At 39.0% G+C, this 14911-nt stretch overlaps 1 long non-coding RNA gene across 1 annotated transcript; it reads right to left on the minus strand.

Annotated features, from left to right (window-relative positions):
* Positions 1–4092: 4092 nt before the first annotated feature.
* On the minus strand, positions 4093–9322 carry LOC132346629 (uncharacterized). The gene is made up of 4 exons (XR_009496546.1): positions 8190–9322; positions 7397–7721; positions 6717–6834; positions 4093–5275 (listed from the first exon to the last, which is right to left on the minus strand). It is a non-coding gene; the product is annotated as an uncharacterized lncRNA (long non-coding RNA).
* Between the last annotated feature and the right edge of the window lie 5589 nt (positions 9323–14911).

The raw sequence follows: 14911 nt of genomic DNA on the forward strand, positions 1-14911 counted from the left end.
TAAAAAGTCCATTAACAATTTGGGGCCTCAGTTTTTCATTTCTGAAATTATAATTTTATTGATTGCCCTGCCTAACTCAGAGACTCATGTGATAACGACCTAATCTTACACATGAGAAAACCTTGAAGAGTAAAAAGCTACAGTTGTTACAACTTATTAATGCTATTGTTGTTATTACAGCTTTTATAGATTTAGTAAATGAATTTGTTGAACAAAACCTTAATGGAGACTGCAATTAAATATATTGCAAAAATTAGCTCTTATATCTACATAGAGGATACATATCTATTATTCTAAAATTCAACCAGTGAGCAATTTTTCCAGGCATAAGTTATTCTGAAAATGATGAAATCTGAATGTGGAATGTAGTAATTATAATAGACCGGACAGCCTACTCTGGAAAATAGCATAATTGCTGCATCAAGGACTTCAGCTGGTATGGAAATACATCACCACTTTTCTCTCCTCTGAATAGGTGCTTAACTATTGAGAGTGGACATTGATTCTAAAAGCATGTTTTTATATAATAAGAAGAATGTTCATAATGTATTAGTATCAACTTAGGTTCAGCAGTGATAATTCTTTTTAATTCGAGATCTAGACAGAGATATCACTACAGGATTCATTCATCAGGAGAAAGAACTAATAGCTTTGACATAAATAACTGAAACCAAAGGTATTAGAGCCCAGAAAAAAATTCTGTAAGCCATGCAGTACCTTTAATAACTGTGATCATTGCTGTTGTTAACTGTTATTGTTGTTTATCCATCAAGTCTTATCTGACTCTTTGCGACCCCATGGACTGTAGCCCACCAGGCTCCTCTGTCCATAGGATTCTCCAGGCAAGAATACTGGAGTGGGTTGCCATTTTCTTCTCCAGAGGATCTTGCCAACCCAAGGATGCCAACCCACATTGCAGGCAAATTCTTTACCACTGAGCAACGTGGGAAGCCCTGTGATCACTGCTAGGTAAGCACAAATTACTCATGTTACAGGAGAGGACACAGAAGGAATTCATAGAATCACAAAATCCGAAGGAATCACGAGGATCCAACCAACCCAGTGTCTTCTTCAAACTTTCCAGACAAACCCCAACCTCTGCTCACAGAGCCCCAGCAGGAGAACAGGCATCCTCTCCAGAGATGACATGTTGTGTTTTCCCATAGATCTGAGATTTCAGAGAAAATCCTGCCTACTTTGATCTGAAGTCCATCTCCTTCTAGCATTGTCTCATCATCTGAGGCCATACATAAAATATCTAACCTCTCTGCCACATGGAAATCTTTCAATTATTTTCAGGCAGGCACCAAGTATTCCTGGATTACCTGTACTTACAGACAACATCACGGATGCCTCCAGGAAGTTCTTAAATTGCCTCAAATGAATCACTTTTACCCACTTGGTCATCTTTCCCTGCACAATTTCCCCCGCATGATTTTTCATATCTCAGGGGCTTCCCAGGTGGTGCTAATGGTAAAAAATCCACCTGCCAATGCAGGAGACACAAGAAACATGGGTTCTATCCCTGGGTCAGGAAGATCCCCTAGAGTAGGAAATGGTACCTCACTCCAGTATTGTTGCTTAGGAAATTCCATGGAAAAAGGAGTCTGGAAGGCTACAGTCCAGGAGAAGCAAAGAGTCAGACATGATTGAGTGACTGAGCACACACACTTTAAAGATAATGACGTCCATGTTTTCCAGTTGCATGTCATAGGTCAAAGTAGGCAAATGCTCCTGCCGATACAGAAAAAGGTAGTAAATTATATTTTAAAAGATAACATTTTCAAGGCATTTAGAGGATGATGAAAACTGAGAGGAAGGAGATCCCTCAGAGACAAGCTCATGACATCGGTCTCTCTCCCCTGGCAGATGTTTGCCTGTTTGCCAGCTGAGCATGGCTGGAGATGTGGGCCGGGCCCAGGAAAAGGCTGTTGCCGTAGAAAAGAGAAACCACCTGGGTTCTGACAACCACACAGGTTAGAATGACATACTGGAAAGCTCCAGATAGCCACCAGGTTTCCACTAAAGATGCTTGCTGAATCCTGAGACTGCTCAAGAGTCAAAGGGCTCGGCTGGGAGCTTCTGACCCTTAGACCAAAACTTCCTGCTCTCTCACAGTGTTCAGGATTCAATGATGTTCCAGGAAAACAGTCCCGAACACAAAACACAAGCAAGATAAAAACCCTAGAAGGAAGCGTTGAGTTAACACTAGATGATCCACAACAAAGTTTGAAGGGGTGTGTGTTGACTGTGGATATACAGAAAGTGAGAATTTAGGTTTGGCTTCTAGAAAGGCCATTTCTGGAGTGCGGAGGCCCCAAGCAAGAATTTGGGATTCTTTTGAAATAGACATGTGTTTCTAGCAAAACATCAATATGAAGATAATCATCACCAGAGTCTTTTTCATTATAATTTCTATAGTTGTCCGGAATATAACTACAAATAACTAAACATGCAGAGACAAGGGAAAGTGTTAATCACTCGTTCTTGTCAGACTCTTTGCAACTCCATGGACTGTAGCCTGCCAGGCTCTTCTGTCCACAAGGATTCTCCTGGCAAGAATATCGGAGTAGATTGCCATTCCATTCTCCAGGGCATCTTCCTGACCCAGGGATAGAACCTGGGTCTCCTGCATTGCAGGCAGATTCTTTACTCTCTGAGCTATCAGGGAAGCCCAGAGACAAAACCATATGATAAATAAAAATGAGAAAGAAAAAATAGAAACAGATCCCAACATGATCAAGATATTATTGTTAATGAAAAGATTAAAATTACAATGAATAATACATTCAAAACTATTACAAAAGATGAAGCAAAGATAGTGATGTTTATCACTGATTTTTAACAAGAGTTATACATTAAATATTTGGAGACACCATTAGACTACATTTTGCCCTACCAGTCAGGCATCTGAGTAATGGCATTGTTATAGACTCTAGTTATTATTTCATAAACCTGAAGTCATGCACAGAAAAATAATCCAAAATAATGATAACGATTGGAGATGATTTGGTATTTTAATCATTTGCCCCTAAAGAAAGAAATCTCTTCCTGTCTGAAGCAGGGGTGGAATCCAGTGATAATCTGTTGATTGTGGAGAATTGCAAGGAAGGCACATTGAATACATTCACTAGCTATGCTGATAGCCAAGATTATTATAATAATCTTCAGAGGGAGAGAGTAATTTTTACCAGCAAGCACTCAGGTGCTAAAATGATGTTTGCAGCATGTATAAATCAGCTTAACACAGCTTTGCTTACCCCATTAGAATGGGCTTAAATAAGAGCCATTTCTTTAAAGAGTGGATCATAAGCTTAAAACAAAAACGCTGTCACAAAAGCAGTTTAGGCTTAAAGTCATGAAAATTATTTCCTCCTGCAAACCATACAGGAAATCATTTGAGAAAGCAAGCAACTGATCCATTCAGTAAAGACTGGAAAGTTGAGTCACTCCGACTTAATTATTCCCATAATTAACCATTCCCTTTCTGCAAGGTTGGGACTCTTTTCTACATGTTAATAAATTATTTCTCTTGTCACAACAATTATATAAGATGCATTTCTACACTTCTAAGTTAATCATGAGAATTGCATTCTAGATTTCCAAGTTATCTAATTCTTTAGCTATCCATAGTAATTTTCAAGCTTTTTGTGGCAGGTGTTTTTTAACCTGATCTAATGTTAGTTGGCATTTAATTATGCTCAAGGGCTAATCCTTTTTCAGGTTAGGCTTAGATTTGAGTTTTCTTTGGACAACCTCTGTGTGTTGCGCTTTGCAAGAGTCCTGCTGTGCTCCTGAGAGGTCTTGGTAATATTCATGCCAATTCTAGGGAAAGCACAGCAGTTGAGATCCCAAAAAGAAAATCTCTTCCTGTGAATAGAAAAAATATTTTATACATCCATGGGAGATGACTACACAAATTATTACAACAGAAAAAGCTTCTATAGTGATAAACCCAGAAAAGTCACAAAAGGCTACAAATGTTAGGAACACTACCAATAAGCCTTTAAATGGGATACTAAAAAGATTTAATTTTAATTTTGTTCCAGATTCCAGTTCACAAATTGAAAGATGCCTATATTAACATTGTCTTCAAAGAATTCATCAATAGACTTTTTATTTTATTCTTATGAGTGTTTTTGATAACTCTTAGAGCAGTAATACTTCTTTCTGTGAATGCCTCACGTTCCTAGTCAATGCTTGAATAGTTTAAGTCACTCTTTACAATCTAGACCATCTATCTCTTACCTGAGATCCAACCTACCAACTAACCTAGTCATTTTTTAATTCTTCCCTTAATATTTGAGTAGAATGCTTATGACTTAAGAAAAAGATTATGCTTTACTAAGATTTATTGTCTGTTGTTCCAAATACAGCACTTTAAAAATACCAGGCATTTTTATTTAATGAACTTAATTTCATTGAAAATCCTTTGCACTTTTGCTCCAGATGGTAATTATGGGCTCATATTTTAAAACTGGTGTGTAGACGTCAAATATTGGGCTCTGTCAGAGACCAGTCATGGTTATATTGAGAAAGGAATGGGAGTAACACTTATTTACTGTAGAGGTTATGTCCCAAACCCTGTAACAAATTCACACAAATGCCATATCACACAGTCTTTACAAGGAATTCAAGTTATTATCTGTCTTCTACATTTGGGAAGGTCAGTCATGTCTGACTCTTTTGCCACCCCATGGACTGTAGACCGCCAATCTCCACTGCCCACTGAATTTTCCAGGCAAGAATAGTGGAGTGTGTTGCCATTTCCTCCTCCAGGGGATCTTTCCAACACAGAGATCGAATCTGCGTCTCTTGCATGTCCCGCACTGACAGGTGAATTCTTTATCACTGAGCCACTAGGAAACTAAGTTCAAAATGTGAAGCACCCTTCCCAAGGCTACACACTTCAGGCAGATCCTGCAGATGCTGACTCTGAGCTGTTATTTCTTTTTTTTTTTTTTTAATTTTAATTTAATTTTATTTTTTAACTTTACAATATTGTATCGGTTGCAGGAAATTGTCCCCCCAAACTACAGTAGATTAAAGGAAAGCAAAACAGTTGGAAAGCACGATGAAAAATGCACTTATTGGCACTCCAAGAAAATATAATGAATCCTTGGAAAGTTTCCTCATCCATTTCTTTCTTTGACTTTTTAACTCCATCCCAGAAAAGACTGGCTGTTTGCTGGTGAATCAAGATGAGAGAATCAACCCTCCTTGAGACTGCATGCTTATATCTTCTCCATGGTCTTGGGAACTCAAGTCATCCTCCCTGACAATTAGGAAAATGATGGTATTTCAGTAAAAGTTTCTTTGTGACAAGTGAATAAATCAAAGGAAAAAAAAGAAAGAAAAATGGTCCAATTTGAGAAAACCAATGCAATGGGTACTGTATGTACTATATCACTTAGAAAGGCAAGAAAATGAAAATACTATCCCTTTCAAACTTCCTTCTAGGAATACAAGTCCTCATTTAAGAATTTGTAATCAGGCAACAATCTTGTAACAAGATAGGAAAATCAACCCTGATAGATTTTAATCTGTACAGCACTATCCTTATTACCAGTAGCTGTGTAGATATTTTTTTATTACCCCCTTCCTTCCTTTTTTCTTCTTTCTTTTCTTTCTTTCATCTTTTAAAATAATTGTCACAGTACTATATTCCCTGAATCATTAAGAAATCCCCACAAATTTTGTCCCAAGGCAGTGTCTTTTCTCTTACTCTCTGTTCAGCAAACCACATACAAATCAGAGGTCTTAGACCAATTACTGAACTTCTTAAAATCTTCATTTTTTTTTTCTCATTTGTAAAAAACACAAGATGGCAATGAGGATGATGTATAGCCCCTATTTCACAGACCTGTGTGTATGCCCAGTCAAGTTTGACCCTTAGCGATCCCATGGACTGTAACCCACCAGGCTACTCTGTCTTGGGATTCTCCAGGCAAGACTACTGGAGTGGATTGCCATTTCCTTGTCCAGGGGATCTTCCTGACCCAGGGATTGAACCTGGGTCTTCTGAATTGTCAGGTGGGTTCTTTACCTCTAACGCCACCTAAGAAGCCCTATTTCAGAGAGAGAGAGTTAGTCACTCAGTCGTGTCCAACTCTCCACAATCCCATGGACTGTAGCCCACCAGGCTCCTCTGTCCATGGAATTCCCCAAGCAAGAATACTACAGTGGGTTGCCATTCCCTTCTCCAGGGGATCTTCCCGACCCAGGGATCAAACCCAGGTCTCCCACATTGTGGGCAGATTCTTTACCATCTGAGCTACAGGGAGGAACCTCTATTTCACAGAGGTGGTCAGGAGAAAGAAATAGGATATGAAATATCCTAATATGGGGACGACACACATGCTTCTTCAGTAAATGGACCAGAGGGGATAGAAAAGGAGAAATAACCTTAAAATAATTGTTAGACAAATACTTTTTAAAATCATGACACAGATATTTTAAATACATGTGTTAAATAGTGTTTAGTGCTTTGAATGGTATCTTCTTAAGATCAAAGTCAGCTTCTGCAAGGTCTGCCTGGAAGCTTCTAAATTTTTACTTCCCTATAAATTTTGACTATGAACTCAATGTTTCAATTGAGCTGGACATAGTTAACATTACTAGTTGCTTGAAGTGACATCTTTTGACAAATGTTAGGAAAGAGTAGACTAATAAAATCTGAAGAGCAGTAGGTAATCCTAATGCTAGGGGGTGCTTACTTCCTTTTTGAAGATCAGTCTGATGAAAACCATGGTCCCAAGGCACAGCATGTGATTGTCATTCTGAGTATTTCTCCATCAATCTTATATATAAATGACCTCCACACACATTATACACCTGCAAGGAGCAAATAATTTCATGTCACCTCATGCATTTATAGGCTTAGATTATGTTAACTTTAATACATTGCTGTTGTTTAGTTGCTAAGCCCTGGCCGATCTGGTGACTCCATGGACTGTAGCCTGCCAGGTTTCCCTGTCTATGGATATAACAGACAAGAATACTGAAAAGTGAAAGTGTTAGTTGCTCAGTCATGTCAGATTCTTTGCAATCCCATGGTCTGTAACCTGCCAGGCTCCTCTGTCCATGGAATTCTCTAAGCAAGAGTATGGGAGTGGGTTGTCATTTCATTCTCCAGGGGATCTTCCCCACCAAGGGATCAAACCCATGTCTCCTGCTTGGCAGGAGGATTCTTTACCCACGGAGCCATCAGGGAAGACCTGGTTAAACTATATGTGTGCATAATTTTGTTAAAATAAAAACAAAAGCAGAGGCAGACAGCCCTGAGACAAATCAACAACTGCAAGTGATTTCTTTCTTTATTTAGAACATTTGCTTATTATGAAGGCTGTTTATTTAATAGCAAAAAAAAGAAAGAAAGAAAAGACGTAAGACTTACTTGAGTCAATTTCAGTCAACGTTTTGTGGAGAAACCTCACAAAATGGAGAGTGTCACCTTAGATTAGTTTCAGAGTCAAGTACACAAACTGAAGAATGTGAAGGTTCTTCTCTTTCTGGCAGTTGTGAGTTGATCCATGCACCACGAAAGCAAAAGCCCTGGCTTGCCAGTTTCCATGCGTGAATACTCCCCTATGGCCGTTTTCTGTGCCATCACTGAGTGTGAGAAGGTAAAGCCATCAGTGCACCAGGGCATGCGCCCACCCAAGTCCTCCACTGAACAGATCCGAGCAGTTACCATGCTGCTGCTTCATTTTGCGTCTAGTCTGGACATTAAATGTGGAAAATAAGAATGATAAAATAAAGAGTTGATGTATTTACAGTAAAGAGATGTTTCAAAGCTATGTCATATAGGAAGAGTTCTAAGAAGGGATGCTTAACCCAAAGAGTTTTTAAAAATTGTAACTTTTGACTTGCAATGACTAATTGGCAATATCAAGATCTCCAGAAACTTAAAAGGTGCCTCCAAATGTCTGAAGCTCTGATAGGGACAGTATTTCTGAAAAGTCATCACAAATTTATTCAGTTAAAATTATCTTTTGATCAGGAGGGAAGGGATAGGTGTTTAGTTAGAGATGACTTGCATTGTTGTACAGCAGAAAACAAAACAACATTGTAAAGCAATTTTCCTCCAATTAAAAAATAAATTTAAAAAATTATCTTTTGAGTTCATGTAATTTTATTAAGTAACATATTTTCCTACATTAAACAAAATCAAGTCCACCAACATTTACCTGCCCAGTGTGAATTGTTGTTGTTTGGTTGTTCAGTCATGTCTGACTCTTTGTGACCCCATGGAATATAGCATGCCAGACTTCTCTGTCCTTCACCCTGTGTGAGTAGTGCAGCATTATAGAAAACAATGACACAAACTTTTCCAGAAAATTTCAGAGGAAGTAAACTCCAAAACTCATTCTATGAGGCCATCATCACCCTAATACAAAAATCAGACAAAGATGCCACACAAAAAAAGAAAACTACAGACCAATGCCACTGATGAACATAGATGCAAAAGTCCTCAACAAAACTCTAGCAAACAGAATCCAGCAACATATTAAAAACAATCATACATCGTGACCAAAATGGGCTTTATCCCAGCAACGCAAGGATTCTTCAATATTTGCAAATCAGTCAATGTGGTACACCACATTAACAAATTGACAGATAAAAACCATATGATTATCTCAGTAGATGGGGAGAAAGCCCTTGACAAAATTCAACAATGTTTTATGATAAAAACTCTCCAGAAAGCAGACATAGAAGGGACATACCTCAACATAATAAAAGCCATGTATGATAAACCCACAGAAAACATTATCCTCAGTGGAGAAAAATTGAAAGCATTTCCCCTAAAGACAGGAAAAAGACAAGGGTGCCCACTCTCACCATGACTATTCAACAGTTTTGGAAGTTTTAGCCACAGCAATCAGAGAAGAAAAAGAAATAAAAAGAATCCATATTAGAAAAGAAGAAGTATAAACTGTTTGCAGATGACATGATCCTCTACATAGAAAATCCTAAAGACACCACCAGAAAACTATTAAAGCTAATCAATTAATATAGTCAAGTTGCAGAATATAAAACTACTACACAGAAATCCCTTGCATTCCTATACACTAACAATGAGAAAACAGAAAGAGAAATTAAGGAAACAATCCCATTCACCATTGCAATGAAAAGAATAAAATACTTAGGAATACATTTACCTAAAGAAACAAATGGCCTATATAAAGAAAACTATAAAACACTGATGAAAGAAATCAAAGATGACACAAATAGATGGAGAAATATACCATGTTCATGGATCAGAAGAATCAATATAGTGAAAGTGAGTATACTACCCAAAGCAATCTATTGATTCACTGCAATCCCCATCAAGCTACCAATAGTATTTTTCACAGAACTAGAACGAATAATTTCACAATTTGTATGGAAACACAAAAAAACTCAAATGGACAAAGCAATCTTCAGAAAGAAGAATGGAACTGGAGGAATTAACCTGCCTGATTTCAGACTATACTACAAATCTACAGTCATCAAGACAGTATGGTACTGGCACAAAGACAGAAATATAGATCAATGGAACAAATTAGAGAGCCCAGAGATAAATCCACACACCTATGGACACCTTATTTTTGAAAAAGGAGGCAAAAATATACAACAGAGAAAGACAATCTCTTTAACAAGTGGTGCTGGGAAAACTGGTCAACCACCAGTAAAAGAATGAAATTACAACACTTTCTAACACCATACACAAAAATAAACTCAAAATGGATTAAAGATTTAAATGTGAGACCAGAAACTATAAAACTCATAGAGGAAAACATAGGCAGAACACTCTCTGACATAAATCACAGCAAGATCTTCTATGACCTACTTTCCAGAATAATGGAAATAAAAGCAAAAATAAATGGGACCTAATTAAACTTAAAAGTTTTTGAACAATGAAGGAAACTATAAGGAAGGTGAAAAGACAGCCTTCAGAATGGGAGGAAATGATAGCAAATGAAGCACTGACAAAGAATTAATCTCAAAAATATATAAACAGCTTATGCAGCTCAATACCAGAAAAATAAAAACAAAAAATAAGTGCTGGAGAGGGTGCAGAGAAAAGGGAGTCCTCTTACACTGTTGGTGGGAATGCAAACTAGTACAGCCACTATGGAGAACAGTGTGGAGATTCCTTAAAAAACTGGAAATAGAACTGCTATATGACCCAGCAATCCCACTGCTGGGCACACACACTGAGGAAACCAGAATTGAAAGAGACACAGGTACCCCAATGTTCATCGCAGCACTGTTTACAATAGCCAGGATATGGAAGCAACCTAGATGTCCATTGGCAGACAAATGGATAAGAAAGCTGTGGTACATATACACAATGGAATATTACTCAGCTATTAAAAAGAATGCATTTGAATCAGTTCTAATGAGGTGGATGAAACTGCAGCCTATTATACAGAGTGAAGTAAGCCTCAGAAAGAAAAATAACAATACATTGTATTAACACATATATATGGAATTTGGAAAGATGGTAACAATGACCCTATATGCGAGACAACAAAAGAGACACAGATGTGAAGAACAGTGTTTTGGACTCTGTGGGAGAAGGGTAGAATGGGATGATTTGAGAGAATAGCATTGAAACATGTATATTATCATATGTGAAATAGATCACCAGTCCAAGTTTGATGCATGAAACAGGGCACTCAAAGCCAGTGCACTGGGACAAGCCAGTGCACTGGGACAACCCAGAGGGATGGGATGGGGAGGAAGGTGGGAGGGGGGTTCAGGATGGGGGACAAATGTACACCTATGGCTGATTCATGTCAATCTCTGGCAAAAACCACCACAATATTGTAAAGTAATTAGTAAATAAATTTTTTTTAAAAAAAAGAAAGCAATGACAAACCTAGACAGTGTATTAAAAAATAGAACATTACTTTGCTGACAAAGCTATGGTTTTTCCAATAGTCATGTACAGATGTGAGAGCTAGACAATAAAAAAGGCTGAACACCAAAGAACTGATGCCTTCAAATTGTGGTGCTGGAGAAGACTCTTGAGAGTCCCTCGGACAGTAAGGAGATCGAACCAGTCAATTCTAAAGGAAATCAATACTGAATATTCATTGGAAGGCCTGATGCCGAAGCTGAAACTCCAATACTTTAGCCACTTCATGCAGAGAGCTAACTCACCAGAAAAGACCCTGATGCTGGGAAAGATTGAAGGCAGGAGAAGGGGACAAGAGAGGATGAGATGGTTAGATGGCATCACCAACTTGATGGACATGAGTTTGAGCACAGTCCTGGAGGTGCTGAAGGACAGGGAAGCCTGGTGTGCCGCAATCTATGGGGATGCAAAGAGTCTGACAAGACTGAGCAACTGAACAACAATAGAAAGCTTTCTTTTTGAGGTGCTCAAACATTTAAAGAGAAATAGGCATTTAAGTTTTTTGTGTCTTTTTTCTAAAAGATAAAACCATCACTGACTTGCCCCAGGCACTCAGGAAAATAAGAATTCACGGAAGAAAAGCACAGTTTGTGTCCAAGGACGACCAGCAGTTGCCTCATGGGAAGAGAGAGGAGCTCCAGGAGAGAGAGAAGCTGGAGGAAGTGGAAGGAGCTGAACAAAAAGTGAAAGGTCCTGGAAGCAAAGGCAAAGACCAGGATATAGGTGTCCAAAGATAGCACAAGACACAGGACCCCAAGCAGTGCCTTCTCTGATGCCCCAAAATACACGACCTGGATTTGCACCTACAACACGGCATATGTTTCTTATTTCTATATTGGGGTAGAGTTGATTTACAATGTTAATCTCAGGTGTACAGCAAAGTGATTTAATTACACATATTCAAAAATATATTCTTTTTCAGATTCCCTTCGTATATAGGTTATTACGGTTCCCTGTGGTCCTTGTTGATTGTCTACTTTATATACACGCTCAGTCACTCAGATATGCAACTGTTTGCAACCCCATGGACCGCAGCCCACTGGGCTCCTCTGTCCATGGAATTCTCGAGGCAAGAATACTGGAATGGGTTGCCATTTCATTCTCCAGGCGATTTTCCTGACCCAGGGATCAAACCCACATCTCCTGCATCAAAGATGGTCTCTTACATTGCAGGCATATGCTTTACCTCTGAGCCATAACCTGTTTTGATCACATGGCACATGGCTACTTAGTAACAAACCGGGAATTCAGGGCAGGGCCCCGGGGTCCCCAGAGCTCAGAATGGACTCTTATTTTTTTTCTAAATATTTATTTTGTTGTCTTGGGTCTTAGTTGCAGATGTGGGATCTAGTTCCCTGACTAGGGATCAAACCCAGGCCCTCTGCACTGGGAATGTGGAGTCTTCGCACCCGGACCACCAGGGAAGTACCCAGAATGGACTCTCTACCCAAGTTTTCAGATGTCATATCTGCACAGCAGAAGCCTACTGCTGACTGAAATTCAGGTATCCCTCAACTCTTCTCTTTCTAGTTTCAACAAGGTACATGTGACAAAGCACCAGCCTCTTAGTACCAACAAGCACTCATTGAATCAGGTTACTGGATTAACAAGTGGGATGAACACAGAAGCAGAAAGTGGAACAGTTCTGGCCAGTGTGGTGGAGCCCCTGCCGTATGGAGCAGCCAGCAATGCACTGCCTTTCATGAACTAGCAGGTACATAGCCAACCAGGCAAGTAGCCAGAGGTGGAGACACTGAGATCACAGCATCCCAGAAATATCTGTTTATAACTTTAGAAAAGAAACTAAGAAAAACACCAGGATGATATTTGGCTGATGATTCAGCATTCGGCTGCAGAATGAGCCAAAACAAATAGCACGGTGCGATCTAATGGAACATAAACAAACAAAGGATACTTCTCCTGTTTCTATGGTTCTTTTCTGTAGACTCTACTGTTTAGAAATAGAAGTGCTCGCAGTGATTGAATTGAAAGATGGTGCAGCATTGGGTCAGTATCCTTTGCGGATTCCATCACAGAGATAGGAAATATGAAACACATTCACGCTAGAGCGCTGTCCGGAGCTCCCTGAAAACACACATGTTTTTCCTATTAAAAAGAGAGGACACTTTGTTATTATTTGAATAAAGTTAATTCATGAAAAGCAGCTGAGGTATCTGGTATGGATTTGTAAAGTCCGTATTTAATTAGGACATTGTAATTTCAGGTGTGTGTAAATCAAGCCATTGTAAAGGCATTGTTCATTTTCATGCAAAAATAATATGTTCAATTGTTATGTACAAACATTAAACTAACTTTTAGCAAGGTTTTGTCATATATTAATAGTTGCTAATTTCAACTGGAGATAAAAAGACATTTTTATATCTGTAAAGCAAGAAAAGAGGGTTTCCATAAAGTTCCAAATGCCCTAAATCATTGACTTGTTTCCAGGAATTAAAAAGAAAAAAAAAAAAGTCCAAGCTCACCAACAAGAACATTTGATTAGAAACCACTCCTGTAAGCTCTTTTGCTGGCCAGACAAAACACATCTCACCTGGCACGTACTGCTGACCATCTCTCTTTCCTCAAGTCCTTCCTCAAGTCAGCAGCCGCTCCTCTGTCTGAGCACGGCTAAATATCTCCTGAATCTGAGAAGCAAACTACAGATCAATCTACATTAGCAGAATTTCTATGTCCCCTTTGTGGACCACTATTATACTTCTTTTGCATGAAATGTTCCTTTGTATCTCTGATTTTTTTTGAAGAGATCCCTGGTCTTTCCCATTCTGGTGTTTTTCTCTATTTCTTTGCATTGATCGCTGAAGAAGGTTTTCTTATCTCTTCTCGCTATTCTTTGGAACACTGCATTCAGATGTTTATACCTTTCCTTTTCTCCTTTGCTTTTCGCTTCTCTTCTTTTCACAGCTATTTGTAAGGCCTCCCCAGACAGCCATTTTGCTTTTTTTGCATTTCTTTTCCATGGGGATGGCCTTGATCCCTGTCTCCTGTACAATGTCATGAACCTCATTCCATAGTTCATCAGGCATTCTATCTATCAGATCTAGGCCCTTAAATCTATTTCTCACTTCCACTGTATACTCATAAGGGATTTGATTTAGGTCATACCTGAATGGTCTAGTGGTTTTCCCTACTTTCTTCAATTTAAGTCTGAATTTGGCAATAAGGAGTTCATGATCTGAGCCACAGCCAGCTCCTGGTCTTGTTTTTGCTGACTGTATAGAGCTTCTCCATCTTTGGCTGATTTCGGTGTTGACCATCTGGTGATGTCCACGTATAGAGTCTTCTCTTGTGTTGTTGGAAGAGGGTGTTTGTTATGACCAGTGCATTTTCTTGGCAAAACTCTATTAGTCTTTGCCCTGCTTCATTCCGTATTCCAAGGCCAAATTTGCCTGGTACTCCAGGTGTTTCTTGACTTCCTACTTTTGCATTCCAGTCCCCTATAATGAAAAGGACATCTTTTTTGGGTGTTAGTTCTAAAAGGTCTTGTAGGTCTTCATAGAACCGTTCAACTTCAGCTTCTTCAGCTTTACTGGTTGGGGCATAGACTTGGATTACTCTGATATTGAGTGGTTTGCCTTGGAAACAAACAGAGATCATTCTGTCATTTTTGAGATTGCATCCAAGTACTGCATTTTGGACTCTTTTGTTGACCATGATGGCTACTCCATTTCTTCTGAGGGATTCCTGCCTGCAGTAGTAGATATAATGGTCATCTGAATTAAATTCACCCATTCCAGTCCATTTCAGTTCGCTGATTCCTAGAATGTCGATGTTCACTCTTGCCATCTCTTGTTTGACCACTTCCAATTTGCCTTGATTCCTGGACCTGACATACCAGGTTCCTATGCAATATTGCTCTTTACAGCCTCGGACCTTGCTTCTATCACCAGTCACATCCACAGCTGGGTATTCTTTTTGCTTTGGCTCCATCCCTTCATTCTTTCTCGAGTTATTTCTCCACTGATCTCCAGTAGCATATTGGGCACC

This window comes from Bos taurus, chromosome 11, assembly GCF_002263795.3.
Source record: "Bos taurus isolate L1 Dominette 01449 registration number 42190680 breed Hereford chromosome 11, ARS-UCD2.0, whole genome shotgun sequence".
Taxonomy (NCBI): domain Eukaryota; kingdom Metazoa; phylum Chordata; class Mammalia; order Artiodactyla; family Bovidae; genus Bos; species Bos taurus.